This window comes from Marmota flaviventris, chromosome 17 (genome assembly GCF_047511675.1).
Source record: "Marmota flaviventris isolate mMarFla1 chromosome 17, mMarFla1.hap1, whole genome shotgun sequence".
Taxonomy (NCBI): Eukaryota; Metazoa; Chordata; class Mammalia; order Rodentia; family Sciuridae; genus Marmota; species Marmota flaviventris.
In genome coordinates, this window is record NC_092514.1 from 38,759,901 (window position 1) to 38,787,498 (window position 27,598).

Consider the following 27,598-nt stretch of genomic DNA (forward strand, 5'->3'; position numbering starts at 1 on the left):
AAGCAAATCTCAAGGATGATGCCCCTGTGCCTGACATAAACTACACTTCCATCAACGGGGGGGTGAAGGGAAGGGGCACAGGGCTGGGACAGGGCACTGCAGGTGAAAAAGCACTTCTGGACAGCCTGATCCAACAGTGTGGGGAGAGTGTATAAAAACCAGCACAAGCCAGAATCCAAATACAACAGCATTAATCCTCATCGTCACACGTCTGTTAGTTCCTACCTACCGCACAATTCATTTTCCAAAATAGAAAGAACTTCAGCCCATTATCCTGACCTTCAGAATGGGTGCAGAAAAAAAAAAATTATCCAATCTGTCTTCTAATTACAGATGGAGATTATTCCAGGAACTTCTAGATCATGACACACGTAAGGAGGCAGGGAGCAAGAGAGCCAGAAACACCCAAACTTTCTTAGGACAAGTGGGAACAACTCAGGAAACAAACATTTTCCATTATGTTGAAAATTAATTGTCACTGCTACGATCCCCAGATGAACTGACAGTCTGGGAATACCCAGCTCAGGACTTGACACAATACAGAACCAGCCTCAGTGTCCCTGGAGGCCCTTGTCTATGACACTGGCTTAATGAAGCCATAATCCATGCACTTGATGAGACACTCCCAGGCCGTCTGAACCACAGCTGCTTTCTTCTCGTCCGGCTCCTGTTTGCCCACCACGGTCAGGATCTCCAGCAGCTCGCTCTCCACCAGCTTCTTGGCCAGCTCAGCATCGGCTGCCAGCAGGTTATAGGCAATGACCAGGCTCCGGTGTTGGACTGACAGCTGGTCATGCAGGCAAAGCCGCTGCAGGATCTCCAACCACTGGGATGTCTGGAGAGGGCCGAAAAGGGAAGGAAGGAGTCGAGGAGGAATCAGGAGGGAGACAGAGAGAGGAGATTTGGGGACAAGACAAGTAGAAAGCATTGGCCACACTTACAGCCAAGTAACTTAGCTATGGCCACACATCTGGAAATACAGAGGATTAACATCCTCCATGTATTCACATCTTAAGCAACTTGAGAGTAAAGAGATAGGCCCACTGCATGTCTGAGCAGAATGGGGATGTGGAGTGGTCAGAAATGAGAATTCTTGGGCTGGGGATATAGCTCCATTGGTAAAGGGCTTGCCTTCCAAGCACAAGGCCCTGGGTTCAATTCCCAGCACCACAAAAAAAAAAAAAAAAAAAAAAAAAAAAAAAAAAAAAGAAAGTAAAGAAATAAGATTTCTCAATCTGTGTTCATGGGCAATGCCTTCTTCTGCCAAGCCAAGTGCCTTTCACACTACAGCTCCATGCAGGGAGGCATGGCTTTGCCTAGAATCAACACCAGAGTCTGGAGTGAATCCTCTCCTCCATTCTTCCTCAATCCACCATCCACAGTAATGAAGATGTCCAATTACTGTGCATGGGGGAGCAGGACTCTAGACCACTCTGATCACCCTAGGAGACAGTGATAAAGTGTAGAGTAGAACCAGGAGACTGATTCCTTTAGCCTTCAATAGACACACCCCAGGCAGCAGAGCAGAATAGGCATCACATTGGCATGGGTTCTGCAGTCAGAGAATTGGTGTTCTGGTCCTAGCTCAGCATTTATACCATCCACATGGCCTCAGTTAGGCTATTCACCTTCTCTAAGCTTCAGGAGCCTCCCCTGTCTTCTGCTCCACCTTCCTCTAACATCACGCTGAGTAATGAGATGATTCATGGAAAGAGCTTAGCACAGGGGCTCAACAAGCCCTGGTGACCTGACACCAATCCAGAGGTTTTCATCTGGGCTCCCTCATGCCTTCATCCACCCTTCGTCTGCAGGGATTGCTTCCTGCATGTGCTGCTCTCAGATAGGGAGATGGAGGCAGAGAGAGGAAAAGACAAGTACCTGCCTTTCAAGCTTCTAAGCACACTTTTTGACACACTACAATAGGTCTTCTGCCCCAGGAAAGAAAATGAAAACCATCTAACTGTGGAAGGTTCAAGGACAGTTTCTATGCTGATGAACATCTGCTTATGGGTCCCTCTGGGATGTTGCTGGGGGATCAAAGGAAAGGATGACAGAAATTCAATCAGAATCCCAGGCAGGAGGATCTGCAGCCTGGCTTCCCTGGGCACAGCCCAGCTGCTGTGAGACCATAGAGATGCCCAGCATTCAATAGGCCCCAGAGTTGTAACAAAGATGGGCCTGGGAAGTCTCATGAGTCCCCCAGCATGTCCATGATGGGACAAGAAGATGGCCAAGAATACTGATCCCCTCGGGAAGAATGAAGAAGTGCCAGGGGTAGGCTGGCAATCCCGAAGGACTCCAGTCCTTCCTAACTAACTGTGCTCTTGGGCTCATTACGTTCTGTACCTCAGTTTCCTCGTCCAGAAATTAAAGGTAATAATAATACTCACATTACAGAGTTGTTGGGAGGAATAAATGATGCATCTATGTAAAGGCTCAGAGTGACACCTGGCATACAGTAAGTGCCAGGAGACAGACAGCATCCATGGGTATTCCACAGGTGTTCCAGCAGAAGCTTCTCTAATGCAATGGCTTTGAAGTGTGGTCCACAGACCAGAAGCTTCCCAACCCCAATCGACTGAATCAGAACACCTGGGGAAACTGTTTTCACAAGCTCTCCAGGTGATTTTGACACACATTACAGTTTTGAGAGGTTTGCTGTAGGGAAAGAGACTGAAACCCAAAGACCATGCCAATGAGCTACCTCCAGCAGAGAACCTCTGGTGCCACCAGAGCTTAAGCCCTTTAGAACATAGAGAAACACACAGACACACACACACACCTGCACCCATGCACACACACACATACACACATACCTTAAATCATCTATTTGAAACGCCTGCCTCACCCAGACGTGAGTACACATGACATGAGACGTTCACGTTTTTCACCACCAGCGGGCATGAGTGCACAGGCTCAGTTTGGTCAAACAAGGAGAGCTGCATTTTGCACCCATCTTTGTGTCCACATCAGTCCCATCACACCTGCTGTGGTGGCCCCAGTCCCATCTTAGGAGCTGCTCATCATAGCCACTTTAGGGAACCTGCAGCCTTTTCACCAAACCATAAGCTCCCTGCAGCAGCCCAACCACTCCCATGCTTCTCTGGGGAGCTCAGGAGCCCAGCAGCAGTGAGCATTGCTGGTATTATTGTTTTTTTTTTTTTCAGTTCTGGGGATCTAACCCAGGGCCTTAAGCATGCTGGGCGAGTGCTCTACGCTGAGCTATACCGCCAGTCCATTTATTTTTATTAATTTGGAGACAGGGTCTTACAAATTTGCCAGTGCTGACCTTGAACTTGTGATCATCCTGCTGAGGCAGGAGGCTGAGGCCTCCTGGGTCACTGGAATTATAGGTGTGCACCATGGTGCCCAGCTGTATTGTTGTGTTCTTAAGTAATGACTTGTATGTACCATGGAAGATAATGGATGAAACTACACAGAGGGGATTTAAGCCAGCATATTCAGGAGGTCCACACAATGACCAGAAGAAGCCAAAGGATACAGACCTCCTCTCCTAAGGCAGGAGGAATAGAAATGGGGACTGGTAGGGATTGCCCTGTGGAATGGCCTCCCCAGAGGATTATCTGGGACAGCGTGGGAGATTCTCTGGCGCACGCCCAGCCTCTTCCTGTCCCAGGACCCACACTTACCACTTGGGTCATCTTGCTGCACAGTTTCTTGTGCGCTGCTGTCAGCATGGCCAGGGCTCCAGCGGCCGCATTCTGTACCTTGTCATCATCCTCCCCACAGAGCAGGACCACCAGCTTCAGCCGGTCATTCCCATCCGCCAGGAACTTCTCCTGAACCTGTGGGAGGCAGCTGCAGGGTTCAGAAACAAATGCCCCCCACCTGTGCCTCCTGGGGTGAGGCAGGGGAAGCAGGAAGGGGGCTTGCATCTAAGTTCTCTGACCCAGGATTCCTGGGAGTTTTCCTCCTTCTTCCATCAGCTTGCCCATGCCGCCTCCCCCTGGAAGCCTTCCCTGATTGGTTGGGTGAAATTCCTCCAATTAAAAGGTCAAAGAGAATAAGGGATCCCTCCAACACCCAGCAGGCTGCACCACCTCTGCATTCAACTTGGCACCAGCAAAAGAGGCAGGCAGCACTGCTGGAGGGGCTGATGCCCAAGGAACCTGCTTCATTTCCCCTTGGGAAAGCTTGGAATGATTCTCCCAAGGACTGGGCCTTCCAGGTTTGCTACACAATGAAGTCCCATGTCTGTCCTCTCTGGATGGCTAATAGGCCCTGGTTTCATATCCTGCTTTGCTATGATGATATTCAGGCCTAAGAAGATTGGGAAAATGGTACCTTGCACCTCATCCCGCACAAGCTTTGGAGTGAAAAACCCAGCCTGGAATAACAGGATGTTGTGAATATGTTTTTCTCAGGGTGTCTACAGGGAGAGGGGCTGTAATGTAGGAAAGATTTAGATATTCCTGGGTTCTCTGGTCAAAACGCTAGTTTAGTCTCATCCTAGGAGCCCCTGATCTCACACCAGGCCTGACTGCTCGCTGGACCCTCCCCGCCTGGGTCTCCCCCCACCGCCCCAAGCCCAGTCCTCACTTCCTTGTTGACCACCATGTTGCACATGCACTCTGTGGCCGCCTGCCGCAGCTGGTCATGATTCTCAAACATGTAGTTCTCGATGTCCGGCAAGGCCCTCTCCTTGAAGATCTTCTGTCTGGGGTGAGAGGGTGAAGGAAGAGAGGCCCTGAGTGCTTGGTAGTGAGCATGTGGGGATTTGGCCACACCGGGGCCATTCCTCCATCCTAATGTTGTCCCTCCCACACCATCAGCCAGCTGGGTGGCATGGAACCTGCTGCTTCTGGCTCCAGGAGGGGCACCAGTGGGTATAAACTCAATGGCCTAGCATCCTGGGCACGGCGGCGCCCTGGGAGGAACACGCCACCCCACTGGAGATCCCTTTTGCTAGTCCTTGGGCTTCGCACAGTCTCTGTGTGGTCTTTCCTTCCTCCCACTCAAACCCCTCCCGCTGTGGTTTCTACCCAGTGCCTCTGATGCTGTCCTCTGATCACAGCAGCTTGAGCACATGACCTGTGAAATTCCAACCCAACTTTTTGGGGCACCTCTCCCCACCCCTGCCCTTTCCACCTCACCCCAGTCACCGGAGTTTGTCACTCCGCCCAGACAGGTTTGTGAGGCCCAGAAGAGCCTCGTAGTTCTGCAGCCCATCCCTCTGCGTGTCCAGGAGACGCACAAGGGGCCGTACCACCTCATAGACCTGTGGGGAGTGGTCGCGGATCAGGTGGGGTGAGGGCCACATCTCCCTCCATTCTCTGCATTTGTAGGTGGCCAGCCTTTAATTTCCAAAGCACTTTCCTGTATTGTCGGACCTCATCTGCACAATGATCCTCAGAGGCAGGAATGTTGCCTTTACTTTGCAACATTTCTGAGGGGACAGTCCTGTTTGTCACAGGCACAGCCAGGCCAGGCATCCAGGAGAATCATCACCCGCCCTGAGACAGCACCAGGTCTCTCTCCCAGGCTGGGGTGATGAGAGCAGGGGAGACTCCTCCCTCTGCCCCACCCCACTCATCCCAAATACCCACCCGCTCGCCAGGGAAGGCGATGTCCGGGTTAGAGACAGCCGCGATCTTGGCCAGAGCATGGGCCGCCTTCACCTTGCCCACATCCGTGCCCTCCAAAGCCAGCGGGATCAGGGCCTGCAAGAAAGGGCACAGTCACCTAGGCCACAGATCCAGAGCCCTCTCCCATCTTTCCACCCCAGCTGCTGTCTGTCTCTCAGTGAACCATCAGTGGTTCACGGAGACTCTGCGACATAATCAGCCCTTGAGCATCATGGAAAACAACTACTCAGCCATAGATTCATTCCCCTGGGTCCCAATCATCAAGGTCTTCAACCCCACTTCTGCCCACCCATCCACAGGTTCCTTCAATTTTTGGAGAAATAATAAATGGATTCCTTACTTTCTGTCTAAGCCACACCTAATCATAACAGCAGACACTTATTGAGCACCAACTGTGAGCTTTGCATGTATTTTATGTAATCCTGGTGACATTCTGAAATGTGAGTGTGTGGGTCCTGCCTCCATTTTACAGAGGAAGAAATTGTGGCTCAGTGAGAGTAAGTATCTGCCCCAGGTTACACAGCAAGACTCAACTCTAGTCTACAGGAAAGTCCACAGTCTCCATCTTTGTACCAGGCTTCCTTCCAATAGCAAGGAAGATAAAGACATTCCCGAGTACATCCATGGCACCAGCCAATCAAGCAGATATTGGTTTGGGGCCATGAGCCCAGACAGTGCAAATAACTGAGTTGCTGTATTCAAGGAGGTTGGGTTGGGTTGGGTTAGGGATACGGGATTCTTGGGCCAGGTTAGGGGTACATGAGCACACCCACACAAGTACACACGAACACACACACACAAACACACGCACAGTTTGTGTGCTCCTGTGAAGCAGATCACCTTCTAGGAAAGCAAAGACTTTATCCTGACCCATTACCTTGCCACCACCTTGAGCCACAATGGTGCCTCAGTCCTTTGGGTTGTCACACAGCGCCAGGAACACCCTGCAGGGCCAAGGATAAAGGAGAGCATTTGAACTGCCAGCAGCCTCTCCCATCGCAGACCAGCAGCCAGAGCCCAGGAAGCCCCAGGGTGAACAGGGAAAGCCCGGAGAGTGCACCCCGTGTGCTCCTGCTCCACAATGCACGATGAGCCACCTTGGGAAGATGCTGTGATGATGTTAAGTGGCACAGAAGAAAGTGAGGCCAAGCAAGGCTGCAAAGAGCCACCCCACTCCTGCTTATGGGCACTGCCAGGGGCTCCTTGGTGCCCTGCCTCTCGCCACCCAAGAGAAACTCCACCTCCACGGTCTCCTAATTCCCTGTGAGCAAGATTCCCTCCTGGGCCTCCATGCTCTAGAGAAATCTCCTCTGTCCTTGGTGTCTCTGCAGATGCTGTTTCCAGGCCTGAAGCCTTTCCCTCCCCCACATTAGAGTGGCTCCTTTTCTTCCATCAGGGCTCAGCTGTCACCTCCACCAGGCCTTCCTGGCTGCCGAGCCCTGGCCCTCCAGTCTGGCTGCTTGGGTGCCATTGTTCATGTCCCCACCCGCTGTGTCTCCCCACAGGGCACCTGTTGCACTGGACCTGATCATGCCCAGTAGGCTGCACTTTGTGCCTTTGATCTCTGGGAACAAGGTAACCAGAATGAACACCTTCTGACACAAGCTTCCACCTGTCACATCTGCCCCATCATGTCACTTTTCATTGTTGGTCCCCTTCAGTCTCTAGGACACCCAATGGCTCACTCAGTCCCTCATGTAGGCCCCCACCATTTCCATCTCCCTGTCCAGCCTCCTGCCCTCCAGTCCCCTCATGCCCAGCCCCTGGCCCCCTGCAGTGGCACCTGGCCAGCAGCTCCTTGGTCTGGTCAGTGAGGATGGCACTGTCTGCTCTCACCATGCAGGAGAGAGCGGAGATGACACCTGCCTTCAGGAGCCTCTTCACCCGCATGTCCACAAAGTCCTTCTTGTCCTGGGGGATGGGAGAGTTGGCAATGGAGAAGGGGCCTGGGCACCAGGCAGATCTGTACTGGAACTTCAGATGGTACGTTTCTGACTTCTTAGGGTAGGCTCACTAATGGCCCTCCCAGATGACCACAGCCCAATCCCTAGAACCTGAGAATGTGTAACCTCACATGACAAAAGGGACTTTGCCAAGATGATCAAGTGAACTGGGGAAGGGGAGATAATCCTATATAATGTAGGTAGGCCCCAAATAATCATGATGCAACCACAGCACAGTAAGCTCAGGGTTAATACTAGGAGGTGTGAAAACAGAAAGGTTAAAATGATTCAAGGTCCCAACCAAAGAATGTAGGTGGCCTCTAGAAGTTGAAAAAGTCAAGGAATAAGATTCTCCCCTAGAGACTCCAGAAGGAGCCAACCCTGCAGACCCCTGGACTTCAGCCCAGGGGGACAGATGCTCTGACTTCCGGCCTCCAGAGCTGTAAGATAACAAATGTGGTTTTCAGGCCACTGTGTTTGTGGTGAGGTGTTAGAGAAGCAAAAGGAAGTAACGCACTTCTCTAGGTTCCCTTTGCCGAAACAACGACCATCAGGTAAGAAGTTCTTCTCTGCTTTGCCCAACCTACTCCCAGCACAGAGCCTGCCGAGCTGATGCTGTAAGAAAATCAACGTCAAAGACTCAACTCTTTCTCAGAGGAGTGAAGTGAAAAGGGGATGATCCCAAGCACTAGATGACACATACAGTGACTTTCTTGCAAAAGGTTGGCTTTCCATTGGGGGACGGGGAGGGGGATATAGACAGGAGTAAATGGGGACAGCAGGTGAAGCTGACAGCCATGGAGTGGGCTTTGCTGGAAACCCAAAGTCAACCCCAGGTTGGTCCTTGGAATGGGGATTGGCGGGGAAGAGATGAACATCATGTGACACCTCTAGGCACAGGGGACCTTCACAGCAGCAGAACACGCTGTACACCCTTGCCTGGGTGAAGTGCACCTGCAACTTTTAAAAACAGTTCAGAGAATGGGAGGCCATGTGCAAAATACACAAAGTATCTTATTCTCAAGTCTCTTATATAGAATGGCATAATATTGTCATGTAACCAACCCACATCACACCATATGCTTTAATTTTTCTTGGTGTGTTACAATTATACAGAACAGTGGGATTCACTGTGACACATTCATACATGCGCATGGCATAATGTGGTCAATTTAGTTCCCTAGAACCTTCCTTTTCCCTCCCTTCCTTCTTCCTCCTGGTCCCCTTCTTCCTCTTACTAGTCTCCCTTCTATTTTCATGAGATCCCCCCCTTTTCCTCCTTTTTTTTCTCTCTCTACTTTCCACAAATGAAAGAAAACATATGACCTTTGACAAAATAAGTTTGACTTATTTTGATTAACATAGTGCTCTCAAGTTCCATCCATTTTCCTGTAATTGACATGATTTTGTTCTTCTTTATGGCTGAAGATACTCCTTTGCATGTATATACATTTTCTTTATCCATTCATCTGTTGACAGACACCTAGGCTGGGTCCATAACTTGGCTACTGTGAATCGTGTTGCTATAAACCTGGGTATGCATGTATCCCAAGAGTATGGTTTCACTGGGTCATATGGTAGTCCCATTCCTAGATTTTTAAGGAACATCATACTGATCTCCACAGTGATTGTACTCATTTACAATCACACACAGTGTGAGTGTTCCTTTCCCCCCAACAAATTATCTTTCCAAAATCAGACAAAATGATAACTACATTCTGATTATAACTATAGGAAGAAAAAAAACCCCACTATTATGTATATGTATATCATGCCAATAAAAATTTAAATAGAGTTTAATTTAAAAAAAAAAAAAAGAAAAAAGATGCACAGAAAAACCACAGTTTTATCTGGTGGGTAGCACAACATACTAAAATGCCAACGGTGGCCATAGGGACACATTATGAGCAGTGGTTATTTTCTCTATTGCACACTTTTGTTGGTTTTGTAGTGGCACCTCCTCCTCCACAAAAAAAGAATCTTACCGAAGCTTCTCCAGAAATCTTCACCATAATTGATTTTAAGACTATAAGCAAAGGAGTCTCTACAAAAAAAAAGTTCAATGTAGTTAAACTTCCTATTTTCCTGTTGCTGTATTATACTTGGCCACTGGCCAGGAAGAAATCAGCACTCCAGGTGCTGAATGCCCTTTTACTTGTTTTTCATAAATATGTATCCAGTGTAGTAGTTTGTAGAAGTGTGTTTGCAAAGTGTGATTTAAAAAAAAAAAAGACAAATTCTTTATCAAGGCCTCTGGCCTTGAGCTGAGTTCACAGAGATGTCTACGTTTTTGAAATAAGAGAAGTTTCCAATTGGGCTCCATGGTAACAGCTGGCAGGGGGGGGGAAAGAAAGGGGAGAAGAAGTTCTCCCCTTCTCAGGTGTTGTCCTTGAAGGGTTAACTTGCCCAGAACAGTGAAAGAAAAAGCTGCTTTTATGTGAACTTATGCAGTCTGTGAATTTCTGAGCCCGTTCCTTTACATTCTGGTTATAAAATTCTAAAACTACCTGAACTCAGGGTTCAGGGAATTAATTGATTACAGCAAAAGCTGTGCCCTCTGAACCTGGCTGCAGCCAAATAAAACTGTTTCCTGCTATCTTCCTACAACAGTCTTGCAACCTAGGATTATCACCTTGATCATTTAAAAAATCTAAATTATTTTATTGGCTGGGAATATTTCTGTATGTATTTATATGCAAATAACATGTAAATCATATTCTTGTATTAGGCTCCCAAGGAGATTTGTGACACCTGGGCTCATGCTGACCCCATCCCTCCTCTCATTATTCATAAACACCCATCCCCAAATCCAGATATCCCAGAAAATCAAATCTTTATAAGTCTTGGAAGTATGATATAAAGCTGTCTCATATCTATGAAATCAACAACATAAAATCAATCCCCAGGACCTTCCCTTGCCCTCCCCTCCTCCTTCCTCGGGGCCCCCTTCCTCTCCTTACTTGTCTCTCTCCTATTTTCATGAGGTCCCACCTACTTTTCCCCTTTTAGTCCTCTCTAGATTCCACATATGAAAACCATGTTCATCCAGGCTCTGTGTCAAATTAAACTCTAAAACTTGTTTTTTCTCCCAAGACAGAAAACAAAGGAAAAGCATGAGGGCCATCTGGTGGAGAAACTTACCATTATCATCCTCAATTGATCAGTATTTTATCCCAAATCCTCCCAAACACATTCCACACAGCTGCCTGCACCCCAGGTTTTCCCATTCCACCTGTTTGGGAGGTCTGGGGGCACAGTCCCTCCTCCAGGGGCATCCTGTACCCACCTTGGGGTGCTCCTCAGGCACGTGCTGCTTGGAGAACTTGGCCAGCTGCACCAGCTCGGGGATGACCTCCTTGACATCATAGCTGTTGGTGCAGTTCACCAGTGTGGTGGCCACTGAGTACAGAATGGTCTTGTCACTGGTCTGCAGACACCGGGTTAGGGGGGAAGGCAGAAAGGAACTTTGGAACCGGACTCTGCTTCCAAGACAGCTCCCTGACATGGTGAGCAAATTGGCTTGGAAGGAGTGTGGCTGGTGGGGCTCGGCTTGGAGAAGTACAGGTGGCACAGGAGGGGAACCGGCTCTGCTCTTAGAGGGTGGCAGAAATGCCTCCTGAACCCCCAGCAGCACCACAACAGTAGGCCAGTGGCTTCTCACCCAGCACCTTGCTTGGTGCCTTTCAAAAGCCCAGCGCACTCACATCCCACTACCTGGAGTGGGCACTTGGGTGGGAGCTGGAGCTCTGCTCTGGCTCTACTGGAAATCCTTCCCGCACTTCCAGAGGGAGTGAAGCACTGCCCCAAGTCCCTCGGGACCTCCTCACTCATGGCCATGGGCAAATATGCCATCTTCCTGTTAATACTCCCTCTGCCTGGAAGGCACGTGGATTCACTTTCAGCCAGGTAAGATGAGGGACAGAAAGAGGGAAATGGCCCACCAGATTTACAGGAGGGCTGGAAGGCCCTGAATCCGGTAGACCTTCCCCGACGTTGGAGGTCAGGGCCACACTTGCCTTCGCCAGCTCAAACATGGCCTGCAGAGCCGGGATGTCCTGGACAAAGTCGTCCTTCACATCAGCATCCAGGGTGAGGTAGGCCAGGCCCTCCACCGCCCAGCGCCGGGTGCGGGTGTCTATGGCTGCATTGCACAGCCACCTGGAAGTGGGGAGGGAGAGCTGCTGGGGAAGGTGACAGGGCTCCAGTAAAGAGTGAAGCGACCTCAGGGTGATGGAGAGCAGGTGAGGAGCCTTTCACCACCCACCGGAGTGCAGCCCAGAGGGCCCTACACAGAAGCCCATGAGGAGGGGCTGGAAATGACCCTCTTACTTGTGACACTGCTTGGCCAGCTTCTCTGTGGATCCTTCAGCAAACTGCCTGAGACCATAGTCTGTGCCCCCTGCAGAGCCGAGCTTGCAGAGGCCCTGTGGATGGGCAGACACATGCGGGATCAGGGACATGGTTTGGGGACAGGCCTTGCTCTAATAAGTCCCTGTGGCCAGAAAACCTCACAGGTAGTTTGAAAAATCCACATGAGAGGATGGTAACCATGTGCAACTGCAGTGGGCAGCCTAGTTAGGGCACAAAAAACTGCAGGAAAGTCATGTCATATGAGGGACCAATTCAAATGTGCAAAATGTAACCCAGGGAAAATTAAACTCTTGTAGGAAAAAAAATCTTCCATATAAAGAAAGTCACTACATCAGAGGCAAAGATCAGTTTAAAAAAAAATTGATGTGAATAAGAAATTACTCCAATTTTTTGTGTAATTGTTCACAAGATAAAGAAGAGACCCATGGAAGTAATTTCAGTAAAATGAAAATGGAAGAAAGGAAACAGGCTTAACTGCCACACACACGCTGGTTGAGGAAACTGGCTTTTTAGCGTTCATTCTGAAAATGATTTCTGGACAAAACTCATAAGGAAAACATGGCCAGGGTTAAATGCAGGGCCCGCCATTCTGAATCTCTGTCCCCATGTCACTTTGCTCTGCAGGTGCCCATAGGGGTGCTCTGCATTCTCCTCTAGAATGGAGAGACCCCTCGTTCCTCCTGGGGTGCTCGATGCTCAGCACGGTGGCTGGTCTTGGGCAGGTGGTGCCCAGCCTACTCACCACCAGTGTGCGGATCTTGATCTTCTCATTCTTGGTGGTCTTGTAGATGCTTTTGAGCAATGACACACCATTGGTGATGATGAAGGTGGCGCGGCTGAGCTTGGTGGAGGCGTGGATGAGGGCCTCCACGGCCACCAGCTGGTCAGCCTCGCGCTCTGAGCCACACAGCGCCACCATCATCTCCATGACGCCTTTCATTCCCAGTAGCTGATTGCCCAGGTCAAAGGGCCCCTGCAGGATCCCAGACACTGTCTGAATGGCATTCACATTCTTGTCCATGTCCTGGGGGTCAAACTTGCCCCTAAAACAGAGGGTGAGAATTATCAAGAAACAGGTCCAAGAGGATAGAAAGAGTGAGATGTGGAGGCAGAAAGATTTGGATTTGCATCCTGATTCTACCACTCGTGTGCTGTGTGACATTGGGCAATTCGCTGAACCTCTCGAGCTTCCGATTCTTGATCGGTAAACTGAGGATAGTAGAAGTCATACTAAGGAAGCTGCACTGGGTAGACGGAGGCATCAGGCTGCAATGCAATCACCACAAAGCCTCAGCCAGGGAAGACTCTGGAGTTTGGACAACCAGCAAAGCTATTTTAACTTGGTGTGAGGGACTGGGCCTCCAGCCCAGAGTCCACAGCACAGCACAGCATCTGGAGGGACAGATGGCACCCACGGCCACAGGGGCCAGAGGACCTAGCAAGGTGCCCGTGCACTGGATGGCTTGGCATCACATCTCAGCCCCTTCCTCTGTCAAGTGAGGGGGTGGAACTCAACTTGGGATCTCATGGGGGGCTCTGGAGTGAGTGGGAAAAGCTGAAGCTCTGTAGGAAAAGCCAAGGTCACCGTGAGGAGCTCTAAGAGAACCAAAGTCGGGGTTCAGCAGAAGCCGTAGGAGAGATCAGGGGCTGGCAGATCCAGGGGGTAGAGAAGCATTTTTGTATTTTAAAGGGTTTTTTTTTTTTTTTTTTAATAGATAGGGCTGGGGTTGTGGCTCAGAGATATAGAGTGCTCGCCTAGCAAGCGTGAGGCACCACATAAAATTAAAATAAAAATATTGTGTCCACCTATAATTAAAGAATAAATTTTAAAAAAAAATAGATAAGCCAGGCATGGAGGTGAGTGCCTATAATCCCAGCTACTTGGGAGGCTGAGGACGGAAGTTCAAGACCAGCCTCAGGGACTTAGCTGTACGGAAATTTAAAAAAATAAATAAAAACAGGCTGGAAATATAGACTAATGGTAGAGCCCCCCCTGGGTTTCATCTCCAGTGCTACAAAAATAATAATAGTAATAATAATATTTTTAAAAATAATTAAAAAGAGAAATATATGTCTGTTCTTCTCTGGTCATTTACAGAAACAGTTTGCAGACCCTGGGAAGAGAGAAAGGAGAAGCACAGTAAAGGCAGCGTCTTCACCACCTGAGCCTCACCTGGCTCAGTCCTGGCTTCCTGACCACACCCCCACGACTGAGCCACAGGTATGTCCCAGAAATCTGAGCAGTTTACCAGGAAAATCACTGCAACAGTTCAAAGGTCACATGGCAGTAGGAGGAGGAGGGAGACGACACATAAGGACAGACAGAGACCCAGATAGAGCATCTGAGATGAGGGAGCAGCAGGGAGAAGACCCAGCACACTCAGCTTCAGAGGGCCCGACCTGTCTCTAAAGCCACCCATTCTTAAAGTCTCCCCAGAGCCGGCCTCCCGCCTAACAGCCCATGGGTGTTCCTCCCAACCACAGGAGACTGAGGTGGGTTTAAAATATGCCCAGTGTTTTTTGTTTTCAGTGCTGAGGATTGAACCCAAGGCCTCATGCGTACTAGGTAGGCCGCCCTACCATGGAGCCACGTCCCCAACCCGTTTCCAGAAATATACTGACACCCCTCCCTTCCAAAGGTGGAATGTAATTCTCTTCCCTTAACCCATCTTGTGGCATTGTCCCAGATGTAGAATACCTATAAAAACTTTAATATAGTATATAATATCATTATGCAATATATAATAATAATACTATAATGTCACAATTATTATATTTATTAATATAATCTAGATATAGGCTCTACATAATGATTTCCACCTATTTCAATTCACCTGTATCAATTTTGTGGCAAGATTTGCAGAATCGACAACCTGGGACTGAATCTGGGTCAAGGCCAGATTGAGCACTTGCTCCTAATGACTAGAACGTGCGAGTGATGGTGTGCAGCTGCTGAGGCTGGTGTGTGAGAGACACTGCCCTCCTCCCTGCTCTACCCTGGATCATCACTCAGGGAAGCAGCTGCCATGGTGAGGACTCTTCAGCCTGTGGAGAAGTCCACATGGGGAGGAACTGAGGCCTCCCACCAACAGCCAGCACCAGCATGCCAATCAGGTGAGTGCGCCATCTTGGAAGTCCAGTCAAGCCTTTGGATGGCTGCAGCCCAGGCCAACTTAGGATTGTAACTTCAAGAGAGATCCTGAGCCAGAACCACCCACCCAGGAGACTCACGTGATATACTCCTCACAGATCTTTCGGAAATGATCGCGCTCCGGATCACATCGCAGGTCATCGTAGAGCTTGTTAATGAGGATGGAGGCCAGCATGCGGGTGTTGTCGGTCAGGGGCAGGCAGGAGGGCAGATCTGGAACCTGCCCCACTACCTTCAGAATCTTCCTCAGGCCTGCAGGGGGACAGGGGCAAGAGTGAGATTCCTGCTGGGCTCTGTCCTCAGGAACATACCCCTGACTAAGCAATGTCCTGTCTCTAGCTTCGCTCCAACCCTGCCTTTAGATAGGAGAGCCTAGGGCACCGGAGTGGGGACAAGAGACCCAGGTCCTCCACCTGGCTCTGCCCCTACCTTGAGTGATCCACCATTCTCTGTGGGCCTCCATTTTCACCTTTTCAAAATCATGATGAGTTGATCTCAGAGGACTCTACCAGTGCTAACATTCCGTGAGTAGACACGCAGTCTTCCTCACATACTATTTTATCTTCTCTTTTCTCTAGGCCACAGTTTCTTAAATTGTGAAAATGGACATAATACTACCTACCTTATAGAGCTTGAGGACTCAATAAGAAAATAATAAGCAGAAATAGCCAGGTGCCCATCTGAGACATAATTGTCACTCAATAAAGTCCATTATATATTTAGGCAATACTGTATTTCTTCTTATTATTATCTTTGGGTGGAGATTTTTTTTTTTTTTTTGTACCAGGGATTGAACTTAAAAGTACTCAACCACTGAGCCACATCCCCAGCCCTATTTTGTATTTTATTTAGAGACAGGGTCTCACTGAGTTGCTTAGTATCTCACTGTTGCTGAAGCTGGCTTGGAACTCGTGACACCCCTGTCTCAGCCTCCCAAGCTGCTGGAAATACAGGTGTGCATCACTGTGCCCACCTGGGTAGAGATTCTTAAGTGACTTCCTCCATCAGACTAGTTTAATAGTCACGTAGTTGTGGAATAAGTGAAGGATTAAATGTGTACCTTTAGGTCCTGCCTTCAAAGCAGTATGGAAAGCAACATACAACACCGAAGGAAGATATGATACTGGGTGGTTACACCACGGATGGGACAATTAGCTTCAAGAAGACTTGCAAGTTAGTTTGAGCATCTGCTGTGTGCCAAGGTGTGCCTGATTTTATCCTAACTGAAACCTCCTGGTTAGGAATCATTATTCTGATCTTTCAGAGCAGAAAGTCAAGACTTAGAGAATCCAAGGCAGTCACCCAAAATCATGGCAAGAGATGTAGAGAGGATGCTCTCCCCATGATCTCTGATGTCAAACAGTATCCCCGCCTTTGACCGCTAGGCTATGCTGCCTCTGAGACAACAGACAGCTTGATCCCAGGGTCAGGCTTTAGAGGTGGCTGGGAGTTGGCCAGCCCTTGGGTGGTACATGGATGTGGAAAGAACACACAGGGTAAATATGGGAAGTATGAAACTCTGAGTGTTAAGAAGGAATTTTAAACACTTAGCTGCAATTTTGTGCTCTGTGTATTTTATCACTTTAAGGAAAACTTCAGTGTCCTCTCTATTACTCCTCTTAGTTCTTCACATCTGATGTGAGCTGGGTGTCCTACAACTCAGTTCAACTCGGACACTTTCTACCTGGGGTTAACACTGACCCAGAGGCTGAGGGCTCAGGCCTACGATCTGCCTCTACTTCAGATGCTGTTCCAGGTTTCCCACAACTTCTGTGCAAACTGGCTACAAATAACTTAGTCCCCTCCCTAAGTTCTAAAACTTACTAGAAGAGCTCACAGAAATCAGGAAAATAATTTGCCTACTATATTTTCAGCTTTATTATGAAAGCTGCAATCAGGAAGAGCCAAATGGAAGACACACACAGGGGGAGGTCTGGGGAAGGGGTGTGGCACCCCCCAGCCCTCTCCAGGGGCACTACCCTCCCAGCACCTCCAAGTCTTCGCCAAGCTGGAAGCTCTCAGAACCCTTCAGTTAGAGCCTTTTATATGGGGGCTCCATGATGTAGACATGATCAGTCAAGTCACTGGTCATTAGTGATTAACTCCACCTCTGGCCCTCTCCCCTCACCTCGCAGAGGTCAGAGGTGGGATAGGAGTTGAGGGATGGGACAGAAAGTCCCAAGCCTCTAATCACACAGTTGGCTCCCCTGGCAACCTGCGCTCCTTGTCCTGAGTCTATCCAGATCTCAAGCCACTAGCCATCTCATTAGCACAAGAGGACACTTATCACTTTGAAGATTCCAACTGGTTTAGGAAACAGGTGCAGATGCCTGTTTATTTATTTATACCTGTTTATTTATGACATATATTTATTATGTCACAACAAAACACAAAAAAGTGCTTGGCAGGACTGAAAGGGGCCCAAAGAAGCAACCCAGCCTGGCTCCCAAAGACACCTGCTCCACTTCCCATCACCTCCCCAATCTCATCTCCTGGCTTCCATCCTGCCTGGGCCTTGAGCACCTCATTCCTCTTCTATTAGAACCCCAGACACCTCTTTGACAGTCTTCACCCCTCCCCTGGCCAAGAGCTCACTTCAGGTTTGATCTAAGGGAAGCTTTGCTCCGCCCCAGTTTGCATTACACATGGAGCTCAACGCTGCAGCTTTGAATTAGTGTATCAGAATTTTTAAATCCACTGTATTGTAACCCTAGTGCTATTCATTCTGGTGCTCTTCAACAAAAGAACAGAATAAAAAACATTGCTCCCCACCTTGTCCCACCCTATAGACCATGTGGTTGACCCTAGATCCCAGTGCAGAGAGAAGTGACTGCTGATGTCCCACTTAAATATATGCAGAGAAGACCAGAACTGGGGGAAAATAGCATAGAGGGCCAGCCTCAAGCACTACAGCGACTTGTGATCTGTAAGGTCTAAGCAACTGCATGTGCACTTCACTGAGATCTATGAAAATCAAACAAGAGAAGTGAAATATTGAAAGATAAATTTCACCCCCAGAGAGGTTGACTTGAACCTTTTAGAACCAGGCATACTCTCTATGTCATATAACCCATGAGAGAATGAGAGCAGGTTAGAAAGCCACAGATATGATTCCTGAGCAATTAAAGAAGCTGGTTAAGGGGAGAGGTGAACCTGGATCTGATGAATTTAGTCACCATCTGCTAGAAAACCTCTCCTACTTTCTGCTGCCTGCCAGGTGCTCTGGTGTCTACCCAAAAGGCCATGTGAGCCCCAGACCCTCCCATCTCCTCACCATTGTCCACCACATAGATGGTGCGGGAGTTGTCATGAATGGCGAGGTCCTTCCTGGGAACATTCTTATTGAGCAGGTTCAGCGCCTGGTCCCTGCCCTGGCCAGACACCTTCTTACTCACCAGCATGTCAAGCAAGTGACTGGTGATCTGCTTCAGGTCCTTTTTGGTGTCTGAGAAACAAGAGGATAGAGGTCAATAGCAAGGAGTAGAATGTCTCAGATCAAATCAGGAATGGTAGAAGCTTCTAGAAGGACTCTGGAAATATGAAATCCACTGCTTCCTGGATGTGTGAATGTCCTAGGAGACTATAATGTTGTCTATATCACACCCCCAAAAAATAAAGAAATCCCTCATCAACACCCCCAGGGTTCTTAGCCACTCTGAACATTGTTTTCCACAACAGCCCTTAAGTAGCTCGGGTTCTTAGAGAGTTCTTCACTTCCTGGCAACGACTGGCAGAGATCCAGGGACACTGTATGTAGTTGTTAATAAAGTGATTTAATAAAATGCTTTCTAGAAAGGAAATTTATATTCCTTACAGACTTTAGACTCCCCCCTCCCATACTCAGATGTCCTGGGAGCCTGAATTCCAGCCTCAGCCTGTGATGCCAGGACTTCCCTGCCCACTGTGGACGTTAAAAGGCAAATGCCAACCCAGGCGTGGTGGTGCACACCTGTAATCCCAGTGACTTGAGAGGCTGAGGCAGGAGGATCCCAAGTTCAAGGCCAACCTCAGCAACTTAGCAAGGCCCAAGTAATTTAGTGAGATCTTATCTTAAAAAATAAAAAGGGGACTGGGGATGTGGCTCAAGTGGTATCGTGCTCACCTAGCATGCAAGAGGCACGGGGTTCGAATCTCAGCACTACATAAAAATAAAATAAAGATACTGTGTCCACCTGGAACTAAAAAATAAATATAAAAAATAAGATAAAAATAAAAAGGGCTGTAATGTAGATCAGTGGTAGCTTTACCTGAGTTTAAATCCCAATTCAAAAAAAAAAAAGGAATTTTAAATGGTATGCGATATTAATATAATACTAAAGGAAGATAAAACCATGAAACTATACAAAGCAGAATTCCAATTTTGTTAAATAGATATTTATAAGAATTTTTATATTCTTTATATATAGAAACAGGACAGACACACACGGTGATGATAATAGTGGTTACTGAATGAGTAACAGGTATTTTTTTCTCATCCTTACATATTTCTATATTTCCCCAAATTTCTCTAATAAGCCTCTTTTAAATTGGGATAAAATATACATAACATAAAACTTACTATTTTAAGTGTACTCTTCAGTAGTCATATTTGTATGTGTGTGTGTATATGTGTGTGTGTGTGTGTGTGTGTGTGTGTGTGTGTGTGTGGTGCTGGGGATCGAACCCAGGGCCTTGTGCATATGAGGCAAGAATTCTACCAACTGAGCTATATCCCCAGCCCACTCCAGTGCCATCTTTTATATTCACATTGTTGGGCAAACGCCATTATTCATCCACAGAAAGTTTTTCACCTGACAAAACTGAAACTTTTATATTCATTAAACTCCTTGTTGCCCCTTCCCCAGTCCCTCCAACCAACTTTCTACTTCCAGTCTCTATGAATTTGACTTCAGTACATCCTGTAACTGGATTCACATGGTATTTGTCCTTTTGCAACTGGCTTATTTCAATTAGTATAATGCCTTCATGGTTCCTCTGTGTTGTAGCATGTCACAACTGACTTCCTTGTTAAGGTTGAATAATATTCCATGGCATGTGTATGTCATATTTTGCTTCCCTAGTCATCCACAATAGAGATTTTTTTTTTTAATGAGACTAGAAATTGAACCCTGGGATGCTCTACCACTGAGCCTAATCCCCAGCCCTTTCTATTCTTTATTTTAAGAAAGGGATCTTACTAAATTGCTGAAGCTGGTCTCAAACTTGCAATTCTCCTGCCTCCACCTCCCAAGTTGCTGGGATTACAGGTGTGCACCATCATGCCCTGTTGACACTTGTGTATTTTCCACCTTTTTGGTTACTGTAAATACTGTTGTTATGCCTCTCATGCTTTTTATAATCAGAAAACACATATAAAAATAAAACCAGGGCCAAGCAACTTAGTAAGATCTTATCTTAAAAAATAAAAAGGGCGTGGAGGCAGATCTGTGATCCCAGCCATTCAAGATGCTGAGGCAGGAGAATTGCAAGTTCAAGGCCAGCCTCATCAATGTAACAAGGCCTTAATTAATCAACTAAGAGAGATCCTGTCTCAAATTAAAAGATGAAAAGGGCTGTGGATGTAGATCAGCGGTGAAGTGCCCTGGTTCAATTCCCAGTACCGATAAATAAATAGATAAATTAATAAATAACCAGGCCACCTCCACACACAGGAAATGCCCAGTCTGGTGCCTGACTGTCCCTTTGAAATCACTTAGACCAAAGAAAACATCTCCTACCTAGAACCAGGGCCTCTTCCTTCCCTCGATGCTCCCGCTTGTCCTCCCCAATGATGGCCTGCAGCAGGTTGCAGACGGCCAGAGCCATCTCCTCGTTCTCCACAGACATGAGGCCACAGATCCGGTCTATGCCAACTGCATGCAGAATCGCCGTGGCCTAGACCCCCAGCAAGAACCACAGTCAGCTGCACCATCTGTCCTTCCTGGCTACCATGCACATGACGGGGTGGGTAAGATCCACTCCCATCCCACTCCATGCCCTAGGGAAATGAGCACTGGCAGCCATGCTTTCATGAGACTCACATCCCGGGAAACCTCTTTCCAGAGGTTAAGAAGGGCACCCCCCAAAACAGCAGGCCCATATCACACAGGGATATAGAGCCCTTGCAACATAGCAAGACATATTGAGATGTGGTGTGAGTGTAAAATACACATTGGGTTCAAAGACAGTATTAAAAAATCTGAAGTAGCCTACCCTTGCCTTCAGCTCCTTCCTTTGAATCACTCCTGATACCTTTGTTTTATGAAACCCTTTTCCAGCTCAATCAGAAAAGGCCTGAAACACTCTTTTGAAACAGGGACCATATAACCAAGGTTGGCGGACAGGAAAATGCTCTAGACTTTTCATCAGGTTCCCTTTATGCCAGTCATAGCCCTGGGCATGTGTCACCCTCCATGTCCCTGTACTGGCAGCCATCTGCCCTGGGCACACCAGTCCCAGAGTCCTCACCCTCGCTCAGTGGCCACTGCACATGCCTGACAGAGTCCGCACTGCAGCCAGCACCAGCTCAGGCCTCTTAGTGTCCAGGAGCTGCAGCAGCAGGGCCACTCCATTGTTCTGGAAGATCCTCTCAGCCCCTGCATCCTCCCTGCCCAGCACAATGAGGTTGTTGGCAGCCTGAGGGAAGGAACAGACAGGGAGGGTCAAGAGGGAGGGATGATTGCTGAGGCTTTGTTCAGGGACCAAGTACAGGGCCTGGTGCCAGCAGTGGGTCTCAGAACATTGTGTTCTCTTATAATCCTGCTCCTGGAAACACAACCCAAAAACAAAAGTCCAAAGAAGTCAGGGTAGGTTGTGGCTCAGTGGTAGAACGCTTGCCTAGCATGTGTGAGGTACTGGGTTCAGTTCTCAGCACTGCATATAAGTAAATGAATAAAACAAAGGTCATCAACATCTAAAAAAAGAAGAAGAAGTCAAGGTAACCCGCATAAACACCAACTTGATGAAATATATTGCAGCCATTAAAGTTATAGATAAGTTTTGGGAATATAGCTCAGTGGTTGAGCTATATTGGCATGCACAAGGCCCTGGCTATGATGCCCAGCTCTAGAAGAGGGGGGACCCACAAAATGAAAACAAAAACCTAGCTGGGCATGGTTACGCATGCCTGTCATCCCAGTGAATCAGGAGGCAGAGGCAGGAGGATTTTGGCTTCAAAGTCAGCCTCAGCATCTCAGCGAAGCTCTAAGCAACTTAGCAAGACCCTGTATCTAAATAAAATATTTTTTTAAAAAAGGGGCTGGGAGTGTGGTTCAGGAGTTAAGAACCCTTAGGTTCAATCCCTGATTTAAAAAACAAACAAAACAAAAACAAAAACAGGAAACAGGAACCAAAGCAAGAAAAACATTTAGTAAAATTATAGATAAAAAAGATTCCAAGGGCTGGGATTGTAGCTCAGTGGCAGAGCACTTGGCTGGCATGTGTGGGGCACTGGGTTTGGTCCTCAGCACCACATCAAAAATAAATAAATAAATAAAAATGGGGGTATTGTATCCATATGCAATTAAATATATATATATATATATATATATATATATATATATATATATATATATATTTAAAAAAAAAAAAAGACTCCAAGCTGGAGGTGGTGATGCACACGTGTAATCCCAGTTACTCAAGAGGCCAAAGAGGATCACAAATTCAAGGCCAGCTTGCACATCTTAAAGAGACCCCCTCTCCAATAAAATAAAAAGATCCACAGATGTAACTCAGTGGTAGAGAACCCCTGAGTTCAATCTCCAATACAGGGGGAAAAAAAGATAGTTGCATATCATGTGGATATTCTGACTATAAAACTAACATCTCCCACCCCCAGGCACTGTCTATCAAGTTCTTGAATGTAGAACACTCAAATGTTCAATTTCCTTTTTCCAAAGGAGGAATAGAAGGAAACATGAAAAAAATACTGCACCACATTTGGTTAAAATGTATCAGTACTTTTTTTTTATTTTTATTTTTAGATGTTGATGAACCTTTATTTTATTCATTTATTTATATGTGGTGTTGAGAATTGAATCCAGAGCCTCCCACGTGCTAGGCAAGTGCTCTACCACAGAGCCACAACCCTCCGTACCAGTACATATTTTAATGTTTCAGAATGACTTTCAATATTTCTAAATGAAATAAAATATTATTTGAACTTCTCATTGTTTCTCAGTTCTGAAATTACAGTGAAGCAAGTGAGGCATTACCTTTGGATGCAAAATTTAAAGAGGCACCCCAAAGCTAGTAATCCAGGTAAATAATAGGTTGTGCAATGTTCTTGAAAATCAAAATCAATGAAAAAAAAAAAAAAAAAAAAAAAACTCTGATGAATAAAATATCAGAATCTTAAAGACAGGATCTGACCCTGCTGCATGACTCTCCATACTGATTCACTCTATTTAAGGCACTGTTTTCTAACGTGCTTGACTTTGGGCTAATTTCCCCCCCCCCCCCACGTTCTTCAAGGACCAGCGCCCTCACTCCTTTACTCCTGAACAGCCTTTAAGTGCAGAGATCCTGAGAAACCCAGCAGCCTGAGCCGCGGGTCCGAGAGCGCCCTCTGCTGACTGACTGGCGCCGCCTGTCACTCACCTTTTCTAGCTTATCAGCATCACTGTTTTGGTCCAAGAGGATCTCAAACATGTTCTGTACCCTGGAGTCTGTGGAGAATTGAACGCGGAGCTGAAGAGAGAGGAGGTATTTATGAGGGAGGCAGAATTGGGTCACATTATTTCGATATATTCTTTTCAGTAAATATTAAAATTTTATTCTGGAAATAAGCCAATCCCCAAAAACCAAAGGCCAAATGTTTTCTCTGATATGCCAGTGCTAATTCAGAATAAAGGAACGGGGTGGGGAGGTGCGGGGAAGAAGAAGTATTCTGAATTAGACAAAGGGGAATGAAGGGAATGGAGGGGGAATGGAAAAAGGAAAGATAGTGGAATGAATCGGACATTACTATCCTATGGGCATATATGATCACATGACCAATGTAATTCTACATCAGGTACAACCAGAAGAATGAGAAGCTATACTCCATATATGTAGGTCAAAATACATTTTACCATCCTGCGTAACTAATAAGAACAAATTTAAAAAGTTTATTCTGGGCCCTTGGCACATTCATTTATTCATCCAACAAAAGTTAACTGAATAACAACTGTGTGCCAGGCACTGTTCTAGAAGTTGGGGATAGAATGATGAACAAAGTTAAGTCTTTGCCCCTTGATGCTCACAATCTATTTCCATTCTTTAGCCCATTTGGTCATCATAATAGTCTTGGAAGAGAAGGAAACATCAGCCCAACTTTAGAATAAACAATTCCCTTAGACATTTAAATGCTAAGTAATCATAGTTTTTTTTTTTTTTTTAAAGCTTCCATCTAGAGTTTAGAAGACCCTTGTTCTAGCCCTGGCTGTCTTATGTCCTCAGACAGCATCACAATACGCACACGTAGGTGCTCCTGCTCAACAGTCCTGTGGAGCCTGCCGGTGCCCCTTGCTGTCTCCAGCTCAAAGCATGGAGGTAGGGCTGGCTCTGTCCTGAGGTCCTGCTTCCCTTGCACCCCAGGTTTGAGGGAAGAGGTAAGGGCTACCTTCTCCTGGATGCTGGTGTTGAGCCTCCTCAGCGTCTCCTGGAAGTTCTGGTTTCGTGGCTCAAGGGTGGCACAGCGCTGCACATCCTTGAAGGCCTGGTCCAACTTTCCCAGGTTCTCTAGTGCCTGGCATCGCCGATACATAGCCTTGATGTCTGAGGAGTTGATGTCGATGGCTAGAGAGGGGAGAGGGCAGAGTCTCAGGGCGCCAGGCTGCGGACCACCTCTTCCACCCCAGCCCTAACTGCAGAATCCTGTCTTCCTTGGAGATTATCCACCCATGTGGACTATCTGTCCCATACCATCTTTTTGTTAGGGAGACAGTAAGATCCACAGAGTCTTAAGACTGGAAGAGAGCTTAAGAGTCATCTCATTCAGGTCCTGATGCAACAGGCTCCTCGGGGTTCATCTGATTGGCGGTTGCATATCTCCTGCAACTGGGAGCTCCCTCCTTCTCAAGATAGCCAGGCAGCTCTGTTAGAGAACCCTTCCCTCTTCCTACCCAAAATGTACTAACTTTAACTTTGTCCTTTTATCCTAAGTCTGGCTCTGGAACCACTGAGATGAAATCCAACACTGGTTCCTTGTGACAACCTTTAGGTATTTGAAGGCAGCCTATCTGTCCACCTGGGAGTTGCCTTCCTGGGGCTAAATATTGCTGCTTCCTTCAATTGTTTCCGGTTGGTTCCCTCTTTCCCTTTGTGCGTGTGTGAATGTATGTATGTGTGAGTGTATTACTGGAGATTGAATCCAGGGGTGCTCTACCCCTGAGCTACACCCCCAGATCTTTTATTGTTTTCTTCTCTTTCTTTCTTTCTTTCTTTTTTCTTTTTTTTTTTTTTTTTGATACCAGGGAATGAACTCAGGGGCATTCGAACACTGAGCCACATCCCCAGCCCTGTTTTGAATCTTATTTAGAGACAGGGTCTCCCTGAGCTGCTTAGCACCTCACCGTTGCTGAGGCTGGCTTTGAACTCGTAATCCTCTTGCCTCGGCCTCCCAAGCAGACGTGCGCAACCATGCCTGACTAGTTCTATCACTTCTGAACTCACTCTAGACTATCACTGTTTCTTCAAGGAAAAAAAAAAGAAAAAGAAAAAACTGTAACCAAATCAAAACCCAGTACAGACCATGGTGAGAGAGGCAGAGTCAGGGGTAGGGGGACTCACCTCTTGAGGCATCTGAAGCTGCTTGGACGTAGCTCTCCTGAGAAATGGGGGAGGGGAAGGAGACAATTGATGGGGGCCCAAAACAAAGACCACCAGAGAGTGTCCTGACAGAGACAGAAGGGAAGTTTTGCTGGGCAGCCCCAGGCATGGGGAAAGTGGACGGGCTTTGGCATCAGGCAAACTCAAATTTGAATCTGAGCTCTTTGACCACCTGGGAGAGCTAGGACAAATTCATGAAGCCCCCTGAGCCCTGAGTTTCATGTCTGCAACGTGGAGACGATAGCAACAGCTACCTCAGAGGGCTGTTCTCAAGTCGCCATGAAATTGCATCTGAAAAGCCCCTGGCGTTAGGCTGATAGTGAATTGGGTGAAAGTCTCTCTCCAGAGAATTGGGTTGGGCAGTTAGAGGCACCCTTCTCCACCCCACGGTGTCCAGGTGAGATGGCCAATTCCTATCAGGAAAGGGACTATCTCCCAGCCCTGCCTCTCAGCCCCAAGACCCCCCAGCCCAGCTCCCACCCCAGACTCTGCACAGACCATCTTCAGGCCACAGGCTGCCCGATTCCGATAGAGCGTGGCCAGCAGCGACTTGTCCTTGGTCAGCTTCAGGGCCTGGCTGTAGCTCTTCGTCGCCGCCTTGTAGTCCTGGCACTGGAAGTGCCGGTTCCCCTCCTCCTTCAGCTGTGCCGCTTCCACCTCGGCCATCTGTCTGGACAGGGGCAGCTCTATCTGGTCAGCCCCTCACTCCAGACCCAGGGCAGGGCTCTTGGCCTGAGGTCCAGGGCCCCAGGTCACCACCAGGGTGGAGGGCGGGCATTCTGCATGGAAGGGACCTACCCGAGCAGCCCCAAAATAATCACCCCTGAAGGACATTATAACATTTGCTCAGAGCCTGACCCCTTGAGAGGGTATCTGAGTCCCGGTGCCTCTCAGCCCAGTTGGGTGAAGCCAAGTGCTAAAGGCCTACACCATCATCTGCCAGCAGGCCTGAGGGTTCCCAGCACCCTCTCCCTAGAGTCTCCCGGGCAGCTCACCCTCTCAGCAGGTCGCTTGCTCCTGGGATGCTGCTCTGGAGTTCTGCCCACCTCGGCCAACAGCCTCGGTCTGCCCCTCCCAGCCCTGACCCAGGAGACTTTATCACTCCAGCCAGTGGCTCGAGACCATATTTGGACACAGGGGCAGGTGTCCCTGGAGTCTGTCATTGATACTCAGGGTCCTCCCCCTCCCTGGACTGGACAGTCATGACCACGTGGAGGTGCTGACTGTCCTCTGCCCCTTGAGCACCAGGCTCAGGGGCAGTCCTGGGAGCCTCAGACACTCGTACCACAAAGAGCGAGAGAAAGATCCAGAAGGGACGGGAACCCCCCAGCAGACCCCCTCCCCAGGCACAGCCGTAATGCCCCATCTCCACCTCCTTCCCAGATAAACAACCTCCCCCTCTCCACCACCGCCATTGCTATTTTGGGAGCAGAGTGACAGCTGAGGGGCTGATGGACGTGGACACAGAGCAGCTGCCCAGGTCCCTGACCAACTGGAGACTTCCAGAAATGCCTTTCTGGCGGGAGGGGGAGGACAGACTGGAGGAAAGTTCCTTTTCCTCTTCCACTTGTACTTATTGCAGCACCTCCACCTGGCTGTCCTGCATTCGCCTGTTGAAATGTCCTTGCTTTGCAGAAAGAGGAGCCTGACCTACCAGCCAGGTGTAGTGTGCGTGGGTGGCTGTTTGGGTGTGAATGTTTTCTACCCGTCCCTCCACTATGTCCTGGGAACACATTCAG

The 27,598-nt window shown here is 48.0% G+C and overlaps 1 pseudogene; it reads right to left on the bottom strand.

The window, feature by feature from the left end:
- Positions 1-574: 574 nt before the first annotated feature.
- On the bottom strand, positions 575-26,525 carry LOC139702301 (protein unc-45 homolog B-like; annotated as a pseudogene).
- Positions 26,526-27,598: the final 1,073 nt, after the last annotated feature.